At 33.4% G+C, this 24,462-nt stretch overlaps 1 pseudogene; it reads right to left on the bottom strand.

The window, feature by feature from the left end:
- Positions 1–20,661: 20,661 nt before the first annotated feature.
- Positions 20,662–24,077, bottom strand: LOC143563022 (2-pyrone synthase pseudogene; annotated as a pseudogene).
- Positions 24,078–24,462: the final 385 nt, after the last annotated feature.

Genomic DNA, 24,462 nt, shown 5'->3' with positions numbered 1-24,462 from the left:
CCCGATATAGTCCAAGAAACAACCGACAAAGTCATTCAAATCCGAGAACGACTTAAGACGGCACGTGATCGTCAAAAGAGTTACGCTGATGCCCGTCGTAAGCCGTAAGAGTTCAATGTCGGCGAAAAAGTGTTATTGAAAGTCTCGCCTTGGAAAGGCGTTGTTCGCTTCGGTAAGAAAGGAAAATTAAGTCCTCGATTCGTTGGACCTTTTGAGGTACTCGAACGAATCGGTACTGTTGCATACCGGTTGCGACTGCCTGAGGAAATGCAAGGGATACACGATGTATTCCACGTCTCGAATCTCCGTAAGTGTTTGACCGATGAATCGTTGGCTATGCCATTAAAAGACGTTGAAATAAATAAGAACTAAAAATTCTTAGAACGTCCAATTCAAATTGAAGATTCGAAAATAAAGAAGTTAAAGAAAAGAACGTTGAAAATTGTGAAAGTAAAATGGGACTCGCGTAGAGGGTTCGAATATACTTGGGAACTCGAATCGGAAATGAGAAAGAAATACCCCCCACTTGTTTCAATGTGGGGAGGAAGTAACAACGTGAAAATTTCGAGTTCAAAGTAACAATTTTCCAAAGTATAGGGACTAAAATTGCCAAATTCCAAAGTTGAGGGTTTAATTTGAAAATTCTGTTTATCTGACCCATCTCGCTACGCGATCAGTCAGAGGAGACACCCATCGCGTATCGCGATGGGGAGTCTGACACAGTGTGACACCTGAGCCATGTGGCACACGGTGGCACTATGTGCTGCCACGTGGCAACACTGCCGCCACGTGTCGCCACGTGTTACCACGTGGAGCGGTGACTGCCACGTGTCGACACGTGGCAGACCTACCCTCTGCGTCATCAAGCCTATATCGCGATACGCGATAGGCCTGCTCAAGGACCTATCGCGTAGCGCGATGGGAGCAAATATTTTGCCTATAAATAGCGAGCAAGGGCTGCTCATTTTCATCATCCCAAACTCAGTTTTCACTTCTCTCTAGTCTCTCTCTAAAAACCCGACAATCATATAAACAATTTACCTCGATAAGCGTGCCCGATCCTTTGTTTGTGTACACCGTTTCCTCGAAGTTTGTGCCACCCTCCACCCTCAATCATCAAGAAGGCGTTGTTATGGCAATGAGTCCCGAAAGACATGCCGACGTGTGTTGAAGTTGGCATATCAAAGTTGATCGAGATAAATAAAGCGGCGTCGGAGTGCTGCTCAGTTCTCTAGGGTTTCTATACGCCACTTAAGGTTAGGCGTAATATCGAATTCAATATAATTTAATATTATATTCAAGGCTTAATCCTTAAGTCGAGGATATACTCGATATCTCGATAAAATAAAAGAAAAGAAAACATAACAAAGACATGAATAAAAGATTATTGAATATTGAGATAACATATATATGTGTGTAAGTATATATGTATACATTCTTTGTTATGAAATTATTATTTAATGAATAAGAGTATTCTTAAATAATAAAAGAAAATGATTACGTTTCTTGGAGAAGAAGAAACGTCGGGTTTTGAATATAAACTAAAGGTTTATAATTTACTTTTGAACTAAAGGTTTTTAAGTAAACAAAGAATTTAACTAAAGATTCAATCGAGGATTGAGATATAAGACTAAAGGTCTTAAGCCGGATCGTGTATCCGACTAACAAATATTTATACTCGTACTATAGGTGAGAGATAAAGAAAGGGAAAGACCCTTGGACGGTGAGTGAAGCCGATCCTAAAGAGACAAGGTGAATACGCCCCCAAGCTTTTACTTATTTACAAATGAGTCAAACATGTTATTTGAAATTGTTTACAAGGAACTATGTGTTCCTAAAACCGTTATAAATAAAGGGTATGAACCTAGCCCTCAGGCTGTGGTATACGTACGTCTGGATCCTTACATAGGTGGTACTATGCGATGTATGGGCATGATCGCACCACCCTTGGTCGTAGGACGCTCTCCTGCAGGGAGTACGACCTTATGTGTATATTTACGGGTACTTAACTAAGTCGAACGCTGCGGTGTTCGCTGAGGTGACCTAGAGTAGAGGCTCATATTTATAATGTGTTATTTGACTTTGTTATTCCTAAGCCACGATGGGCCGAGGCAGGCGTAGTCTCGAGGGGTAATAAAGTAAAAGAGTTATTTTTGCTTCAGCGTGTTCACCAGCATTCGTTGCTGACGTATTTTCTTACATTTTGCAGGTGAACAAAGTTAGAGCTTGGCATGATGAAGTACTATGATATCCGATGGCTCGGATTCTTTTTGTGAACTTAATGTTTTAAGGTGGTGATTTTGTAAATATAAACAAATAACCTTTTGTTAACTTAAATGGGTGTTTATAATCCCGTCTTTTGAATATATATAAATGTTACATTTTCAATCCTTAAAGTTGTATGAGACTTCCGCAAACTAACGCAACTCTAATTTATTTACAAACACGATACCAAGTTGTGGGTCGCACTTCTAGGCCCTGGATGGGGGTGTGACAGAAAAAGGCTTGAGTGTGGGGATGTTTGATGTATTGTAAAACATAAATGTCCAAAGGCTCGTTGTGATGTCGTTTTAAGTGTAACTTTGATGTTTATCAAGTTGTTTTTACGTGAAATTACATACTTATGTTTGATGTAAGTCCCGTGGATTAGAGGAGCGGAACACGAGCCTTAACGAGGGGAAAGTAGATCGCACGAGGATCGAGAAGAAGCCGGAACGAGCATACGAATTTTAACGAGCGAAAAACAAAAAAAATGATATCATACACCATTCCAGACATCATAGATCTATTCCAGACGAAATACCAAGGAGGTGGAGCTTCTAGTTTCAAGTATCATCACATGTTTGTCAGTTTTGAGTATTTTAAGGATTGTGAGTTCGTTTTTGAGTTTTAAACATTAAAACAAGTTGTAATCAAACATGTTTATCATATTTATCTATTTTATCTACTGTCCATTCATTATGCTTGGCTAAACTTGTTTGAATCACCTAGGTTTGATGTTTAACGATTTAAATTAACTAGTTTAGGGTGCCTAACGTGTGGTTGATTGTTTGTCTATTGTAAAGCTCTCATATTTTGATATTATTCTCTGTTTACCCGCTGCCATAGATGTAACTTAGGTTGCATGTGCCCCGTGTGGTTGATTTTAGCATGGATTAATTTCGTCTCATCGTTAATTGCATAGTTTGGTTAATACTTGATTGATTGTGGTTGGCGTATCACCAGGGTTTGTGTTTCTTATATCATTAAAATTAGTAGGTTCCCCAACTTTGAATTGGACCAAAACCTTACTTGCCAACTTAACTTGATAGTTTAGTTGATTTGGTTATTCGTTGCGAGACCACGTGCGGTTTTCCAACAGTCGGCTAGGTGAGTTTGTGAGTTGACTTAGTTTGTCCTTAGTATAGAGTTACCCCTTTTCTCCTAGATTTTTAATCGCTCGAGCCTTAGTGTGACTTGTGATTTAGACATGGACCAAGTGATGAGTCATTAGGGTACGTAGATAAAACAACCAAGAATTAAAAGCTATCTTGACGTTGTTAGGGTTTATTGGTAAAACTGACCGTAGGGACCCAGTGCCTTGACCTCTCATATGTTAGCTCATCTTTATAACCCCGGTTTTAACCACGTGTTAGCACCCGAGTCATCTTACAGCCGTTAAATCATCCTACCTAGGTGATGAAGCAAGCTCTTCCGAAACGACAGATGCGGAGAGATTTGATTTAAACGACCAGGTACAGCATCACATTTTACACCAGAGGAAGGAGAAAGTGGACAAAACAGACTCGCATTTCTCATCGAACAAATACAGGAAAAGAATCAAACAAACCCACCTCCTATTTGAGTCAGGCTGGAAAGAATGCCCGCCAAGTTCAGGTCCTACCCGACTCATACTTAGGACAGGCTTAGCTCTAGCTATCTAAAATGAAGAAATTGTACAAGGGAGCAACGGTCGACGACTTGGCTGGGGCAGATCTTCACTCATTATCCTTCTTCGAACCTTTTGTTTTGTTTTCCCATTATCGCTAATTCCCGTTAAGGTTTCCAGTTAGTTCCGTTAAGTTAAGTTATTTCCTAGTAATCTAGTTAATTAAATTAGTTTAAAATAAAGAAAAACAATAAAATTAATTAAATTATTATTTTTAGGTAAGTCTTAGTTAAGGTTAGTAACAACATCGTTTTCACGTGTCTTTGTGTTTGATACTCGGGCTTCCTTAGTCTCTACTAATTACTATCGGTACACTTGCCGGTTGTGTGAAGTTTTGTTCGGATAATCCGTTTTAATTTAAAGCTTAGTTGCGAGTCATAATTTTCTTAGTTACATTTTCGCACATGACCAAGTTCCTTTACTTTCTTTTATTAACCACCTTCGTGCATACTAAATGTCAGCTACACTTAGTGAGTTCTAGTTTTAACATGCAACAAGTCACACTTAAACTTTAATACCCATTCGTATTCGATGATACACATATCATTCTTAACTTGTTCCACATTTATATCTTTATACAAACTTTATGAACATTTAAACATACATAATTAGGACATTCTCGTCCAACACTTACCTTAACCAACCAAAAGTATGTTCATAGTCTTCCATCTATACATATACTCAAGGTCGTGAACACGTACAATGTTCGTAGTCCTTACATTTGTTCTCCTCTAATTGTACGTACAAGGTTTGTTGTCCTTCCCTATACCAACATACATTAACAGCACATACAAGGTACACCGTCTTTCCTTATGCAGACACCTACATTATAGCACGTACGAGGTCCACAATCCTTTCTTATGCTACCACATTACATTTTCAGCAAGCATGCATAGGGTCCACAGTCCTTTCCTATGCTGACACCTACATCATAGCACGTATGAGGTCCACATTCCTCCCCTATGCTACCACATTACATTTACAACACGTATAAGGTCCACAGTCCTTTCCTATGCTAACATTTAACAGCTACAACACGTATAAGGTCCACGGTCCTTATCTAAAGTGACATTTATCATCAATATCATGTATAAGGTCAAAAAGCCTTATCTACGCTGACATTTATCATCTATATCACGGATAAGGTCTGCAGTCCTTATCTGCGCTAACACATTACATCCATAGCATGTACAATGTCCACAGTCCTTAGCTATGCTAACACATACCATGTCTGTGCCTACGGAAGTTAGAGGGATTTGTCGTCCTAACTTGCCATGTCTTACATACAACATATATATAACTTAATATAAACATGTTCTGCATTCTGTCATTCACACATACAGTTATACAAGTAAACATATATGAACACATTATCATAATATACAATTATTAATAAAATAATGCATAAAAATACTTTTCTTACGAGTATACGCGCAGTCCCGAAAACATAAATATCAAAAGGGGCTAAAAACTAACCTGGATGAATTAATAGTAATTCCCTTCCTCAACGGTGCACGACTAATTGTTAAGCAACTAGTTGTTAATTAATGATTCTACCATTTAATGATATTTAATTAATTTAGCTAAGCTAACAGGTTCAAACCACCCCCCCCCCCCCATCAACTTAACTAATCTTACTAGCACTTACTAACTTTAACTGAGCTATCTATGATGGTTACATATCTAGAACTAAGTACTCCCGTAGTTCATTTGCAACTTTGTATTCTCATTTGCATATAAGTATTCCCATTTGCTAATTAGTATTCCCATTTGCAACTTAGTATTCATATTTGCAAATTATTATTCACATTTGCAAACAAGTATTCCCATTTGTAATAGAGTATTTCCATTTGCAAATTAGTATTCCCATTTGCAAATTAGGATTCCCATTTGCAAGCTAGTATTCCCATTTGCAAATTAGTATTCTCATTTTCAACTTAGTATTCTCATTTGCAACTTAATTAGTGTTCTCATCGAAACTTAGTGTTCCCGTGTGCAACTTAGTATTCTCATTTGCAAAAGAGCATTCTTGTTCTTTTTATGAACCAAACCTTTACTTGCTTAGCACGAACTAGTCCAAATAACTCACTTATTATAAATTTTGAGACTTTAACAAACGTTACATCCCGATCTAGTGGCATACGAAATTTAGTGTAAAACCGACTTCATTTACGCATCCTTTTTACGAACGGAACTTTACTAGTTCAACTCAAACCGAACTAAATAGCTCATTTATGATAAAGTTTGCAAATATAACACTCATTATATCCCGATATATCCTACCAATTTTTATGGCAACCCGAATACATAATATTTTTTTAGCTAAAACATGCATTTTTGAGGTCGATTCAGATTTGGATCTTGACATGCATTTGATCTTGATATTTCTTCTTGAATGCACGACACACAAGTACTATATGATTCTTGATTGTTCCTCTTTGTTTCATGATCCGGCTTTAGATGAAGAATGAAGAGTGTGTGTGTTTTGAGTGTGTGTAGGTAAAAAATGAAATGAGAAGTTTGTAGGTTTTTAGGGTTTAAGATGCTTTTATAGGCAAAGTCCATTGACCTTAAGCCCATAACCACTCCTAAGTCCATCACTCAACTTATTATTATTTAAAATAAATAAATAATAACACATAATAATAATAATATAAAGTTATTTATTATTATTTATCTATGAAGACGGATGTTACATGTAGGTTTCGTTTCGATTTGACTGTTTACGTTTTTCTTGAAATTCAAAAGGTTGGGGATTTTTGTTGTCATTTACGTAATTATGATTTGGATTCTAGGTTTCTTAAACATGAAATCACAAATGAAGTACTTGTAAGTGTTAAGAATGAATTTGTAATTGACCATTTTAAAAAGATGAAATCCACAGAGGTCTATTTTGATATGTATTTTGTTTATTATGTTTAATGCAAGTTGTTGCTAGCATTTCTATACGTAGTTTATTTAAACTAACTTTTTGTGACTTGACCCATTTCGATTTGACCCATTTTTAATGGAAAAGATTTATTTTGCAATACATTTATGCATATTTTTATTTGAATATATAATTATCCATGTTTTTTAGTTTAAAAGATATTATTGTTCTCTTTATATTCTCTTGTAATCATTTATTTGATATATTGACAATTTTATCATGGCATCAGAGCGTCTTATGCTTGAACCAAAAGAAACCCTAACAGCCTTCTAAATTACATCAAAAACCCTATCTCACCGACCATGTCAATCAATACTCCTGACCCAGCCAGTGTTGTTGGTGATTCAAGTCCCATACCGGGACTAACTGGTGAACAATATCGACAATTTTTGAATCACTTTGCAGATAAAGGCATTGAAGATGGCGCACCACCAAATGCGAACATGACCAGTAGAATAGGTGAATGGTTTATAGAATCAGGCGCAACCGAACACATAACCCACATAGGTGATTGGCTGGAAGAAAGAGTTAGGATCTCTCATGAATTGCCGGTCACCATACCAAATGGAGATTCAATACCGATTGAAGGAAGAGGAAATTATTCTCTCCCAAATGGAACCAAAATCAAAGGAGTTTTATATGTTCCAGAATTCACTTGCAATCTTTTATCTGTAAGCCATTTATCCCAAGACCTTCAATGTGCTATAACCTTTTTTCCTGAGTTTTGTGTTATGCGAGGATTGATTACGAGGAACTTGATTGGAGTGGGTAAGTGCAAGCAAAGTCTATACCGGATAAGGATCGTGGGAAAAGAAAGAAAGGCAATGATGACCACCGTCGGCACATGGCACAACCGATTAGGCCATGCATCAGATAATAAACTTTTACGTTTTGATTTTATTAAGAATTCTTCATTGAAAACTAGAAATATGATTTGTGATTCATGTGCTAAAGCCAAACACTTAAGGCCACCTTTTCCCACCAGTTTTATTAAGACCCAAGATTGTTTTGATTTGTTGCATTGTGACATTTGGGGAAAATATCAGACCCCATCTTTGTCACAAGCAAGCTACTTTTTGACCATCGTTGACGATTACAGCCGAACTGTGTGGGTTTGTCTTTTAAAACACAAGTATTATGCAAGTGATCGTTTGATTAATTTTTGTACAATGGTCAAAACACAGTTTGACAAAAATGTTAAACGGATTAGGTGTGACAATGGGGGAGAGTTCACTTCAAACCGCATGATTGATTTTTACAATGAAAAAGGAATTTTATTAGAGACTACGTGTGCACACACACCACAACAAAATGGTGTCGTGGAACGAAAACATAGACATTTGCTTGAAACGGCAAGGGCTCTCAAGTTTGAAATCAAACTTCCTACCAAATTTTGGGGCGAATGTATACTAAGAGCGAGATATATCATTAATCGCATCCCTTCTAAAGCCATTAATAATAAGGCCCCATATGGGATTTTGTTTAAACAAAAACCGAATTATTATGCAATGAGAGTCTTCGGTTGCTTGGCATATTACCGAAACACTGAAATCAAAGGAGATAAGTTTAAAGAAAGGGAAAGACCTGGAATATTCTTGGGTTACCCACCTGGAACAAAGGGGTATAAAATATATGACACAAAACATAACAAAATTATTGTGTCAACAGACGTGAAATTTGTTGAAATTATATTCCCATATGCCACCATTGACACTTCTAATGACAGGGAGGATAATACCATGTTTGAATTTCCCAATTGGTACTATAATAGGTATGATGAGGGATTAGAAAACGAACAAAAGAAATCGGTTGATTCTTACAGCAGTGGTCCAAACCCAAATCTTCAGCCTCAAGCCCAAAATGAAGAAACTTTTTTTATTGACTCAAGTTCTTGATCAGTAGCCCAAAATGAAGTTGGGCCAGAAACTACTAATTACTTTGAAGCCTCAAATGTACACAACCAAAATCCCATTTCAACAGGTGGGTCACAAGCCGGACACTCATACTACCGAAACCCCTTTAAACAATGCATCTCAAACCGAAAATGAAGAACCAATCCGAGAAAAGAGAGTTCGATCAAGACCCCACCACCTTGATGATTATATAGTCAATCTACCACCATCTATAGACCATGCACTAACCACTACAAGCCAAGAGTCCTCACCAGTATATCCCTTGGCTAACTTTATTTCTTATGAAAAATTCTTAAAAAATCACAAAGCTTTTTTAGCAGCCATCACCTCGGGTGATGAGCCAAAAAATTTTAAACAAGCAGTGCAAAATGAGAAGTGGAGAGAAGCCATGAAACAAGAAATAAAGGCACTTGAAGCCAACGGGACATGGACCCTTGAAGAACTATCAAAGGGAAAAAGAGCAATAGACTCTAAGTGGGTCTATAAAATAAAGTACAAAGCAAACGGCGAGGTCGAAAGATATAAAGCGAGGCTTGTTGCAAAAGGTTTCACTCAGATGGAGGGCATTAATTTTCATGTCACTTTTGCTCCCGTTGCTAAATTGGTTACCGTTCGAACTCTGTTAGCCATTGAGGTTAAGAAGGATTGGATTATTCATCAGTTGGACGTTAATAATGCCTTCTTGCATGGAGACTTAGATGAAAATGTTTATATGAAAGTTCCTCAAGGTTTTGAGAAAGGAGGAAACAAAGTATGTAGACTAAGAAAATCCTTATACGGCCTAAAAAAAGCTTCTCGAAATTGGTATCAAAAGTTTCTCATGGCCTTATTATCTATCAGTTTCAAGGAATCACATGTTGACCGTTCTTTTTTTATTTACAAGAAGGGTGACGTCTTCATTGATGCTCTCATCTATGTCGATGACGTGATCGTTGTGGGAAATGATAACTCAATGATACAAGAAACAAAAACCTATCTTGACAACGGTTCAGCATTAAAGATCTTGGACACTAAAGTATTTTTTGGGGATCGAGATGGCCCGTGCTTCTGAAGGCTTAGTATTCAGCCAAAGAAAGTACATGTTGGACATACTAGAAGATAGTGGCATGTCGGATTGTTGACCGAGTATGTTTCCAATGGAACAACACCTCAAATTAGACAAAGAAGACAAAGAACCAGAAGTTGATGCGAACATTTATCGTCGGTTAGTTGGGAGGCTTCTTTACCTTCAGGCAACAAGTCCAGATATCACTTATTCGGTAAATATTCTCAGCCAGTTCGTTGCAGATCCTAGACAGAACCATATGGATGCGGCAACTCGGGTTCTTAGGTATTTAAAAACTACACCAGGTCAAGGGATTTTGCTCCCCAAAGAAGGTGGAATGAATCTCACCGCTTACTCTGATTCAGATTGGTTGGGTTGCGCGTACACTAGAAGATCGAGGACGGGCTATCTGTTACTCTTTGGAGAAGGACCAATCTCTTGGAAATCTAAAAAACAATTTGTGGTTTCTAGATCTTCAGCGGAAGCTGAGTACCGAGCCATCCTCTCACTGTTAGTGAAATTCTTTGGGTCCGGTGGCTTTTAAAGGAGCTTGAAGTGAAACCCCACGGGCCGACACCTCTATTTTTTGATAATGGATCGTCTATACATATTGCCAATAATCCCGTTTTCCATGAACGAACTAAGCACGTTGAAATGGATTGTTACTTTGTTCGAGAACGTGTTGAATCGAGAGAAATTGAACCCATTCATATAAACTCTAAGCTGCAGATTGCGGACTTGCTTACTAAACCACTTGGGTCTCAACAGCTCCGTACCTTACTTGACAAATTGGGTGTTCGAAATCTACACACTCCAACTTCAAGGGGGAGTAATGGAGAAGATTTATTTTGCAATATATTTATGCATATTTTATTTGAATATATAATGATCCATGTTTCCTAGTTTAAAAGATATTATTGCTCTCTTTATATTCTACTGTAATCATTTATTTGATATATAGGAAAATAACAATTTTATCAGTTTTAGATTGATCTTTCTTAACACCACCCGCTAAAGTTTCTAGATATGCTAGTGTTTGATAACTAAATCATTGAAAGTACTTCAGAAAAGTAAAACATCATGTGTTTCATTTACTGAAAATAAATATGTAACTTGTATTTTATTAAAAATAAAATAGAAGACTCAGATTGCATCGACATCTAATAATGTAACTAAATTTTATTGTTTTCAGCATCCAGCCTTTGTAAATGATGGATTTCAACATCAGCATAAACAAACTGAACAGTATGAAATTTAGATGCATAATAAATTTTGAGGATTGCATATGTTAACAGTTAAGACTATTCTCTCAAATAAAAATTTAAAAAGAATATGCATGCAAAAATCAAAATATTTATACCGGTTGCTATCTGATTTTATGCCGTTTACTTGTATGTTTGGTTACTTTGGTACAATAATGAAGCAAATTCTTTGAAAATTTGGGTGCACAAATCAAGTATTAAAAAAATGGGCTATCATACATATTTTTTTAGTAGATAGAATATAACTGTGATAACAATATACAAAAACAAATTTTTAAACAATAAACAAAACAAAGTGCCCTCTTACGAGTCACGCCGGCCATTCAAGCCTTGCTATGTGCTATGTTCACCCACTGCTATAAACAATCAACTATCAAATAATTAAGAGACAAAATTACAATAAGACAAATCGTTTATAAAATAAATTTGAATAAACAGAACTTACAAATGAAATAATCACGAATGATGTGAGACGGAGTGAAGTATCAACAAGGCATTTGTGGATTTAGGTTAGACTTTCACAAATAATTTTTGCCACAAGTCTTGAAATTTGGGTCTTTCTCCGTTGGTTCAGGCTGAGGGTTTACACACGCTAAATGCACACAATATGAACACAAAGATTGCTTGCAAACTTTCTTGATGAAAATTGAGAGTAAAAAATGAATACAAAGCTACTGCTACTACATGCTATTTATAATAGTAAAAAGAAAACTAATGTCCTACTATCATGCCACAACTCCACGTTCACATGACAACTAATAACCCACATTATGTTACCAATAAACTCGGTCAATGGCTGACCAACTCTTCATCACATGCCCCTCTATGTTCCTTTATGCTCAGTCAATCTTTAGACTAGCTCTTTCTTTATTAGATGACTTAAGAAACCAAACCAAACCACAATCCATCGACCCGTACTCCACCCGTAATCAATATTAAACCCTACATTCTCTTCCTAGTTGCAAGGTGGCTACTACATATGGGCCTAGTTAAACTCTATATATAGTAAATTTTGGGCCTGTCAATAACAGTCCCTTAGCGTTGGCTGAGGCCTTGCCTTTGGGTCGGCCCTAAATACAATAGAGTTCGAGTTTTCTAAACTGGTAAAATATTTGTTGGTCAGTCTCACCAAAACCATTATTTGGTCGTATTCATTTTCACGCAGTAGCCCGTGACTACCTGATATATATATATATATATATATATAGGGGATGGTTCAAGAGAGAAGTAAGTTTATTGCAAGAAATGTGAGAAATCAATCTAAACCATTGATAATGTGTAATCAATGGTTGAAATCAAAAATGGCATGTTTGTAATTATCATGACATTAAAATAAGCTTTCTTTAATAAAATGGGTAGAAATGTCATCTAATTATTAATACATTTAAACCAAAATTAATGTTTGTCATCAACCTCCCCTAAATAATAAATGCTCATTATCAAATTTACCTAAATTAATGGTTATCTAGAATTTCTTTTATATTAACACTTATAGCTTTTATGTATCAAAATGTGCGTACGTTTTTTTTTTTAATTTCAATGTGTGTGTTTTTGTATGATGTATGTTTTGAAAATATGTTTTGTCATAGTATATCATTTGTGTAGGATACTATTAAATTACTGTGTAGGGTATTATTATACAACTATGTAGGTTTGGTGCCATATATGTAGGTTATTTTGTGTATTTTGTGGTAACAAAAATATGTTTTGTGGTAGTATATTGTTTGTGTAGGGTATTATTAAAATAATGTGTAGGGTATACTTGTGTATGTCTGGTGCCATATGTGTAGGCTATTTTGTGAATGAATAACAATTTAAGTTCATTTGTATATATAAGTTATTTTGTGTACGGTTTATGTTTTTTTTTTCGAATGAAAACCTATATAAAAAAACAATTATGTAAGATTGTTTTCAGCTGTGTAGGTTATTTTATGTAGAGTTTCATCAACTTTGTGTACGTAATTTAAGTAACATTCATGAACTTTAGATTAAGAGTTGTGTAGGTGGTATATTTAAAAGTCTAGGTTAGGAGCATCTTATGTGTAGGTTAATACGATTATCTGTGTAGGTAAATATGATAGATTGTCTTAGAATAAGTTATGGGTAGGTTAATATGATCATTTGTATAGGTCATGTGCATGTTATGTGTAGTTTAATATGATTATCCGTTATGTGCATGTTAATATGTTACGTGTAGGTTGATTACTTGATATGAGTATTTGTGTAGGAAAATAGGATGGGGCTGTACAATATCAAATATATGTACGGAACTGATCAATGGAGATTTAGATTAAAAAGGTAAACAATGAAAGGTATATGACATACAATTCAGTGGCGGATCCAGGAATTTTTTTTAGGTGGTTCCCTCTTAATTTATAAGGTGGTTCCTACGCGTCTTCTATATATCCGTACACTATTATTTCGAAACTCGGGTGGTTCCACCCGTTTGTATGCTGGATCCGCCAATGATACAATTAATATAAAAGGAATTGTAGACGATTTTTAAACTTCGTGAACAAATAAATAAATAATAATGAAGTAAATATGAAACTTCCAAACAATTAATATATTTTTTTGTGTAGGGTACCGTCAACTTTCTTAACTTCCACCAACGTGTAGGAATAATGTTTGTTGTGTATGAAAATTTATAATAATACAAATTGGGTAGGTTTGGTGTCATTTATGTAGGTTATTTTGTAGATAAAAAATATATAAAAGTTTTATACTAAAGTTATATTTCGTGAGACACCGACTTCATGCAAAAAAGAAGTTAAGATTAGGAGTGTCCAGTATGAATCTCTCGGATAATTGGATAAAAATGATTTGTAATAATGAAAAACTTAGATAAATAACATTAGATAAAACAATTTTAATGAAAAAAATATACATTTGTAACTTTCTATAATTAATGTTACTTACTAAGAATAAAGCTTAAAATATTTTACTAATTTACCCTTGTGACAAAAAAACAAAAAATATGATTGGTTAAAAGTATTTCTCTCATTTCTTGCATTAAAACCATTTTTCTCTTGAACTTAAACTTATATATATATACTAGTTTTTATCCCCCGTATTACGGGGTTGTTTTATATTATTTGTTTTTAATATTTATTTATTTTTTGAATTTTTTTTATTGTATAAAGGTTAATAATATATTTATGGTTTGATGATAAATTATTTCACAGATAAATGAGATGTTATAACCCAGTTTAAAAACTACATGGGTTTGATGAGATCCAAGACCCTTTTATTTTTTTACTATAAAATCAGTTTTTAATTGTAAATTATATATATCTTTTTTTAAATAAATCATATATTAAATTTTAGTATATCCTTACTTTATATGATTTTTATATCAAATATTTGGTGAGATTAGTTTTTAATTTAATGAGATGTTATAACCTGTTTAAGAAATATTTAGGTTTGATATGACCCATACCCGTGAATTCGGATCAAATGCATGATAAAACTCCATTTAAAAATTAAGCAAATCTGGTGACTCCAAAAAAAGGGGGAGCGACTACATCGCAACACGTATGATTTTTATGTTTTCATTATATATATTATATATATATATATATTATGTATGTATATCTATGCTATATAAATGAGATATACGTAAATTAAGACATCTACTTTTAAGTAATTTACAACTTGTAAAGCATAACGTACACCTTTTATAGCATTTAAGATATAGACAAACTTGTACATTAGAAAATATACATAAATAGTTACAACATTATCCTCTCAACTTTACTCAACTTTTGTAAATATAAAAAATTGTTACAACTTGAACCCTCATCTTTACCCATGTATTCCTTTTGATTTTAATTGTAACCAACTTCCCACCAACGATTTTCTAACGGCCGTAACTTTTTCATACGCTAATATATTTTACAAATGAACATTTTATTGTCTTTAATTTGGGTATGGTATTGTTATAGTTTTTTCAATTACAAAAATTAACATGTTACGTATGGACGTTCACAATTCGGTTTTAACGACTTCAAAGTTAAACCGTGAGTCAAACCGTTGGTTTGATTTTTTGTCATTAAAAACCAAAACTGAACAATCAAATATTTAAACTGAATCGTTACTAATGGTTTGGTTTCATGCATTGAGCTTCAATAATAAGTTTACGGTCTGACCTGGTTTTATATGGCCTATTTTCGGTATAAACCGTAAACCGAACTGTTTGCTATGGTTTGAACATTCAGAAACCAGCTAATCAAAAGTGGTGATAGGTTTAAACATTTTCAAGGTTTCAAACGAACCTTAAATATCCGTAATTGTAACATGATTACTAGGATTTTTGTTTCCCGTTGCATCGCATAGGTACCTCTCTAGTTTTAATTTATGCAAAAGACCAGCAAAAGAAAATTATGTGGAAAACTATTATTTATCGCTAACTTCATGATGTTTTGAGTGAATCACCTTCATTTAACAAGTGAACAACCTGACCGAACCAGAAATTTGATAAAGGCTTCTCAGTTCGAATATTTGATCTTCACGTCGCCAAATTGATTTACACATCCGGTACATTTATAGGATTTCTTCACTTTCGCCATGCTTCAAATAATAGTTTTATGCTATCATGTCTGAATATTGCTAGAGCCATTGATAAATTTTGTTGATTGTTGTTACAATTACGACCATGGCATGCAGAACTTGGGAGTTTTACGAAGTTAGTGTGCTATGTTGAACCACTTATGTTTAGTTGAAGACTAGCAATTAGGTATCACTGACGGCTCAATCATTTTGGAGGCATAAAGGGCGAAGGAAAAAAATTGGGACCCTTACATACGGTTGAAGAGATAAAATTACTGAATTTGTAAATTTTAATTTTAATATTTACCAAGCAATTGTCGTATTATATAAAATTAAAAAATTTAAAATTTTGTTTTAAAAAGGAAGTTTGATGGGTTGAAAGTAAAGCCTTTGGTTGTATTCCAACCGCTGGGGCAACATCTGTTGGTGGTTTATTTTTTCAGTTTATGATTTTAATATGTTTTTCGATATTTATACATATATTTAAACGTTTTAAATGGAGGTCTAATATTTTCGAGGGCCTCAAGCCCTAGCTTCACCCAACAACACTTTTTGGTCGCTCTGTTAGGTATTGATATCTGATTAGGTCTATTCCGACCTGACACAAGTCAAATTATGTCATCGGGTTGTTTAAAAGTTGAGAAAAAAAAATTATGAAACTATAAGAAAATAATCCTTTCCCCGCCACTGAACGTGGACATATTAAAATGTTTATTGAAAGTATTTTATTAACATAAAACTTTTTTTTTATAAATAAATACAGTGCCTCAACTGAATTAACTTCATATTTACTACTGAGACCAATAGTGCCATGTTCGATTAGTTTCTTAATGCTTCATATTTTATATTAGAAATAATAATTATAGTTATTTAATATGGGTTGATTGAGAAAATTTTAAAGAAAAAAAAAAGAACTGCAGTAAAAAAATGCGTATAGCATATTCGTAAAAAATATACAAAATAAACTAATGAAAATTATTTTTATAAATATTTTTTTGTGAAAGAAGTCTAGTTAATAAGTTTTCTATCAACACTTTCTGAAAAGAAAAAAAAAACTTGACTATTTTTTGTCATACATGAGTGTAAGCCATGTTAGTATCACGTCCACACGTACACCGCTTACCTCTTCTAAGAGGGGCGTCACTCACTCACTCACTCTCTATGGCCATGAGCATGAGAGAAATCACATTTTTTTTATTTCGATATATAATTTATGCATTACTTTAATTCTTCTTAAATAAGTTGTTGATTTAAAATAAAATGAAATACACAGTCTCTACGTTTTTTTCTTGAACATTTCGATTATTTTTAAGGAAAACGAAGTTGACACGCGTATATGAATCAATAATTTGGATAATAAGTAATTGTAATTGTGTTGAATGATATTAAGCACCAGTTACGCAAATAGTCTCGTTGTTTTGTCGAAAGTAGCATGCTTGGGGCCAAACTACTCCAAAATAAACTTTGCTTGATCATTCGACATCTAATATAATTTTCTTACATAAATTGATGCTTAATATACACATAGTTATTGATTGATGGTCAACTAATGAGTTTACATCATTTCAAAAAAAATGAGTTTACATATGTGTTACTTAATTTACCTTACGAACGTATCAGCTTGTAGCACGCAGTTTACTTACTTTGATGTTTGATGCATCAACTACAAAGCGATAAAAACATTGCACATAATACACATATGATCATAATCATAAATGATTGGGAAGATAATATTTACATGTACGACACAAGCATGAGTCGGTTTGAAATTGATAACATAAACTAACGGTGAAAATCTAGTAACATGCTACACCTAAAAATGTAATAAAGATTCAAAATGGGGTTATGAAAACTTAGATGATTAAGTTACGCGAGGGAAGACGAATTCAACACGTAAAGCAAGCTGAACAGGACAAGTTTGGTTCGGCGAACGGTCCTAGAAAATAAATTCTAGGTTCAAGACGATGGTCATGAAATTAAAAATAACAATGGCGACGATATGTTTTGTTCAAAGTTTGGAGGTTTAGAGTTTTGGACAGAACTATAATTGGTTTAGTTACATATTTTTCGTAAAATATCCAAGTTGGTAAATTTTATTCAAGAATTGGATTTCTATATTTGTTAGTCAAATTTTATGAGTTCGGTCGTTTCAAGAAAGTCAAACGGGAATTTAAGCGAGTGGTTCGTTTTTAGTCGGACTCGAGCTCGGTTAGTATGGCGTGTTTGTTTCCATCATTATAAATGCTATTCTTAGGTTTAGGACTTTAAGAGTTTATGTTTGAAAAGTTTCATATATGAAATATCCAAACTTTATCAAAAAAGAAGCATAAGTGAGTTGAGTGAACATTGTTGTCAAAACTTTTATTCGTTTTTGTCTGACGAACATTGTTGTCAAATACTTTCAATACGGCATATCGTCCTAAACGAACTAAACATGCAAAAATAATTAGCATACTAACCCGATGAGTGAACACAAGACAAAAATGAAACTTGAATCTCAGAACGGTATTGTGATTGTGGCAAAATGACAGGCAGAGTTATGGAGTCCAATTTATAGGAGAATTGGTCGAAAGATGTTTTAATTAGTTTGAATTGGTCAAGACACTTAATTGAGTTGAAAAGTCTTTAAAGTTTGAATGAAAAACATAAATTTGGAGGTGTAACCGAGAGGAAATGATTAAGAGGTGTTAACGGAGTCATAACAAAGATAATCAAAACAAAAAACGAATCAAAATGATCATGAATTGGCTTGAATGCTCGTTTCGAAACCAAAAATCGTAACAGCACGCTTGGTCGCATATCACGACGGACCAGGGGTGTCTCCGTCGTGTAGCGCAATTAAAACATGACCATTGCATGTTCTTGAGTCCGTCGCTCTGCGCGACGGGCACCTCTAGTGATGTCATGATGCGCGACGCGTCCAGAACTAACATTTTTTGTTTTTTTGATGTTTTGGCCCTTGAACTTTGTTTAAATGCAATAATAGTTTGAAATACATGAATTTCAACCTGTAAACAATTTCATAATATCTAAACAACATAACAAGCATAAATACTCATTAAATTATCCGCTTTATTAAAGATCCAAATTACAAAATGAATCGAGTAAACGGATTCAAATCCAAATACAAATTATGACGGATGTCATAGTAAATTATATAAACTAGTTTTAGAACCCGTGACGTGATGTACGAGATGCTTAAAATAAATACAACTAAACTCATAAATTAAATGCTTAAATTTAAAAAAGAACCTATATTTTATCAAATTAAATGATTTTATAAATTCAAATTATATTTTCTAATTGAACATTCATACGAATACGTGATGTATTCTCACGCAAGTTCATTATAATCACGAAAAGGATGCACTTAGTGATTTTATATGTTGTACTTATATTTTTTTAATGCAATAGAGAATTATAACATAAGATAAACGCTTCATTATCCATGACACAAAGAAAGAACATTATATATAAAATTAGCATATATATAAAACGCGCTTTTGTATTCTCTTCATAACAAATATGAAATAGAACCAATAAAACAAATAAAGATGTTATTTTCCATTCATACATGTACAAGAATACCCAATTCAAGAGTTGTTTTGGATCTAATCCAAATGAATAATAAAAAATGCAAATCTCTTGTCATACACCAGATCCGGCTTGGTTATTGATAGAGTGAATAAATCTATCATTTCTTGAAATCTCTCTTATGATTCAAAATCGTTTTCAAAAGAAATGGATGAAAACTCATGAGTCCATGGATCCATAGTGGTTGAATGAATATGTGAGAATAAAATTGTTATTCATTCATAATTGTTTTTCTTTATCATCTTAAAACTATAAATATTGTTTATTGACTTCTACCACATTCATCTCCTACACTTAAAAGTGTATAAATTTGATTTTTATAAAAAAAAATAGATCTGATTCATTAAAGATATAAACATTCTGATTATATTGACATAAATATCCGCATAGTTTTAATCCATATAATTTAGGTTAAGATTTATTTGATTAAAGAATTGATTGATATGTTTTGATTATATTGACATAAATATGCTTTCATTAAAAAAAAAAAAGAAGAAGAATTAGAGCGAGAAATTTAGGCTAATGATGAATCTTCAAATGACATGTATCATCAGTTATTTTCTTTTATTATAATATGTAGATGAGAAATAAAATATAATCATGGGCAAATCAGAATATAAAAAATGTATTTTGTTTGATGGTCAATGTTACATTACTTTATTATTGATTGAATGCAATTTGTTGATTTTATTTTTTTAAAAGGTTAGTTTAGTTTCTAAAAGTACACAAATATTAGACATTTATATTGTGGGGAAAGTGAGTACGGTGTTATTAAACGTCCAAGCTTATACGCGAAACTCATTAAACTATGTAATTTTGATTAAAGGTTTCCTAAACTTTCTCATTTAACTAAATTCTCACATAATAATTCCAAATTTAAAAGATTTATTTACTTGCAAAAAGAAAACCCTTGTCCCTGTATCGTCTTCCATCGTAACTATGAACCAAAAGATATTTAATTTCTTTTTTTTTCGTAATCCACAATTCTTGACGAGGGGTCACTTAAACTAGATTAATTGAAATTCAATTCCAATTCATCATATTCTACACACAGACTAGCAAATAAAACAATAAAAAACCAAGTTTTAGACCATAGTTTTCGTATCTATGTTATATTTCGGAAGCAGCGGGTTTTGACGGCCGGAGTGCATATATTTTCCGGTGAAAGAAATTCTTCTACAATGGCTTCAAATTCAATCTTAAACGTTTTTTACTTCAAGATATCATAAATTAGTCACTGGTTCATCATCATAATGTTTATTTCAATCTTTTTTTTCTTATTTAGCCATAATGATCTGCAAGTGAGTGTAGGAATCAAGGTCGATGTCCAATCACTCATAATCTGATATGCCCAAGTAGATCTTATTTAATTGAATGAATTTTTAGAAAATTCTAATTAAAACTATGTAGTTTTGATGGTTTTTGCGTGTAAGCTTCGACGTCTAACAACATCGTATTCACTTTCCTCTTATATTGTTAAGGATGAACAACACACAAGCACTAGTCAAGTTTCCATATTCACTTAGCACGTGCCTGCTAGCCCTCAACTTCTGTTTATTGAGGTTAAGTTTCAGCTCCACCTGATCGAGTATACGTCTACCACCGGGGTGAACTATCCAAAACATTGTATTCAAGTAGTGTATACCTAGTGGTGTAACCGCTTTCATTAGTACATTCTCTATGTTCTCAGAGATCATCTCGGGTACATCCCTATCCAAGTGCATTTGGAGACCATCCTCCCTCAAGTGCAAGTGCATTGCCATCTCCTTGTCAGGTATTATTGTTTAATTTGTAGAAACAATCTCAAACAAGGGATGTACGACCGCCAAATCTGGATTTGAACCCACGATAAGTGCTGCAGCCCCATCCCCAAAAAGAGCTTGGCCGACCAAAGAATCAACGTGGTTTTCATTGGGTCCACGAAAGATAGTAGCAGTGATCTCTGAGCAGACAACAAGGACACGAGAGCCCTTATTGTTTTCAGCAAAGTCCTTGGCAAGACGAAGGACCATGCCCCCAGCCGAGCAACCTTGTTGGTACATCATGAGCCGCTTGACTGAAGGGGAGAGGCCGAGTAGCTTGGTGAGTTGATAGTCAGCACCGGGCATGTCGATTCCTGAGGTGGTGCAAAAGATGAGATTGGTGATGTTAGATGTTGGGAGGCCCCATTCCTTGATGGCTTTTGTCGCGGCTTCCTTACCGAGCTTTGGGACTTCGGTGATCAACAAGTCTTGGCGTGTATTCAAGGATGGACCTGAGTACTTGCACATGTTCGGGTTATCTTTTAGAAACTCTTCTGTCAGGACCATGAATCGATTCTTTATCATTGTTTTGTCACCTACAAGTTGGTTTTCACTAAAATTTGTATTGAATATAGAAAAGAAATTGAACTAGATTTTATTAAATATTATTACAGAGGACAAAAAAATATTAGTCGTTTCATTACTTTATGGTCCACAGATGTACGGGTTCCGGTTTCCTTTCGTACCTTTGTGATTTGTGTTGTTGAGATTGTAAACTAAAATGTTGAATTATATTCTATAATATATATATATATGTATGTATGTATGTATGGGGGAGGGATATTTTGAGAACTTGATGAGTTTTAAAAACTTTAAAAACTCAATTTTGGACCACACATTTATTTAAATGAGTTTGAATATGTGGCTGAGATTAAATTTGATTAAAAAATAAATTAGGAGAGAAAATAAGTATTTTTGATAATTACACAAGTTTAAATGTTAGTTACACATGTGTAATAAGTCGATTCGGTGTGTAAAAAATTACGGTAATTTTTTGTACATTACTTACACTTACGTATTACACATGTGTAAAAAAATTCAAATTTTTTTTTTGTTACGTTGAGTTCTTTCGAGTTCTTAAAGCTTAAAGCGGTTCTCAAAAGAAATCAATCATGTATGTAGTCAATTGTATAAACTACTTGAGATTTGTTTATGTATTTTCTTGCACAACATGTTCTTGTGAGCTTAACTCCAGTTTACACAAACGCAAAATTTGATATATTGTTATTCATATTCATATTCAAACCAAATATCTACATATCAAAGTGCCTCTTTGCAGAGCAGATTGTAGCTTTGAAAAAAATTTGTAATCAAAGGGCAGCAAACATATGTAGTTTGCAAATATGCTGGTTAGTTGTATAAATAATTAGCCTGTAGTATAAGTAATTGGTTTGTAACACTGGATCAACATCCAACCGAGAGAGTGTAGTCTTTAGTTGTATTTAGGTAATCTTTTGTTAGTTTTATCTAAACGGGTCAAATTAGCCGCATTTAAAGATTGCATTGGCGCATAGCTAACAGATTGCAAACATTTACGCCTTGTTTTTGAGTTTTTTAACCAATGAAATAAAAGGAAAGGAGAGAAAAGGATAAGAAAGGGAAGGGAAGAGAAGGAATTTTTTTTTAATTAGTTGTGTTCTTGAGTTGGAAGAAAATTAGAGGAAAGGAAAGGACAACTATGTTAAAAAATAGTTATTCTTAGTAATCATTCCATTTTTGGGAGGATAACTTATTAGGAAAATATATTAATATAACTCCTCCTACTCCTTTCCTTTCCATCCTAAAAAAAACTCAAGAACACCTATTTTTTAAATATCCTTAGTTTTCCTTTCTTTTCCCTCCTTTAAAAAAACTCAAGAACAGGGCGTAATGGAAGCCTTTGATTTAAACACTTTGTTGAAAAACATTCTAGTAAATCTAAGCACTTGTTTTAATACTTTCAGGTTTTGCAGGGTAATTCGTATGTGCTGCTATATTCATGATGTTGAATTGGTGATAGTGACCTACTCTTTTGATTTCATTTGTTTTCAATTTTCAAGAATTTAACTTATTACTATGACGTGTTGTTTTAAAATACAACTTTCCTTCATTTACTCAGGGAAAAGTTAACGTAAAAATGAAATTAACATGCTAATTGTGAGAATCAAGTACAATAATTATGTAATTACATCATAGTAATTACTCTATGATTTAATTACACAATTAAACTACTTGTATATATAATTACTCTACTTGATTCTCATAATTAGCATGTTAATTTCATTTGTATTTGATTAAAACCGTATTTACTAGTTCTATTTACTATTTTAAATGGTGGTTTGTGTTGAACTTGGTACGTATGTGGCAAAAGTTTTATTTTATCTTTTATACATTAATATATAAAAAAAGAAAAAACACTTAAACAGTCGCCCATGCTGTTTACGAGGCGATCTCTAGCTCACATTTTTAGCACGTAAAAGTAATCAAACTAAGCCAACTCATTTAATTTCAAGCTCGAGCCCAGCATGCCCTGGCTCACTCACGACCCTAACTTGGTGAAAATGCAAATAAATTAAAGATAATTAAAAAAACATTAAGAAAAACATTTTAATAAGAGTAAAAATATAATAGTCATTATAATTTATTTTTATTCAAATAAATCAAAATAAGTAAACATGTAAAGGTATATATGCAGTTATATTTGGGCTTGATAAATACACAATTGATGACATTTATGATTTATAAGTGAGTAATACAAACATCGTTTTTATAACAAAATTCATATTAATCATATTAATCATATGACATGTTACCTCTTACGTGAAAGTTACATTTTAAATTACTCTTTATGCCCGTTGTTATATCGTACATAATTTAAGTGAAGGAGAATAAAATTAATACTTACAAATGCGTTTAAACTTGTTCTTAAAATCAATCATATGCTCACTGTTTGTAACACGAAAATAGTAGTCAGCGTAATCAACTTGATTGTAACAATGGGGAGGAGCTGTTGTACCAATGGCAAGAATAGTGGCTAGACCATCTTTCACATCTACTACCTTATGAAATGATGTCATTTTTCCTGAATTAGTCTATTGAAGAATAGTTATCTATAAATAGAAGTTATTTTTCAACACAAGCGGTCTCTTGAATTATTATTATTATTACTAGGTTAGCTACCTGTGTGCTACACGGGTTAGAATAAATAAATATATTTAAACAATAACATAATGTGACATACAAAAAAATATGTTCAACAGATATAAAGATATATTATATGGTATAATAACTTACACACTATACAATATGTAAATAGAAAATTTATAAATCTCTAAATATTTCTTGATACACAATATGTGTAGTTTTATATGTAAATTTACTTGTTTTTTTTAAACTTAGTTGTTTCACATTGTTTCTGATTTTAACTCTAGATAATGCTACAAATAACTGGTTATGAGTTAA

This window comes from Bidens hawaiensis, unplaced genomic scaffold (genome assembly GCF_021521415.1).
Source record: "Bidens hawaiensis isolate Kalapana, Puna unplaced genomic scaffold, B.hawaiensis_p1.1 tig00021194_1, whole genome shotgun sequence".
Lineage (NCBI taxonomy): Eukaryota > Viridiplantae > Streptophyta > Magnoliopsida > Asterales > Asteraceae > Bidens > Bidens hawaiensis.
Note: the sequence above shows the minus strand (reverse complement) of the source record. Positions and strands in the feature narration are given on the sequence as shown.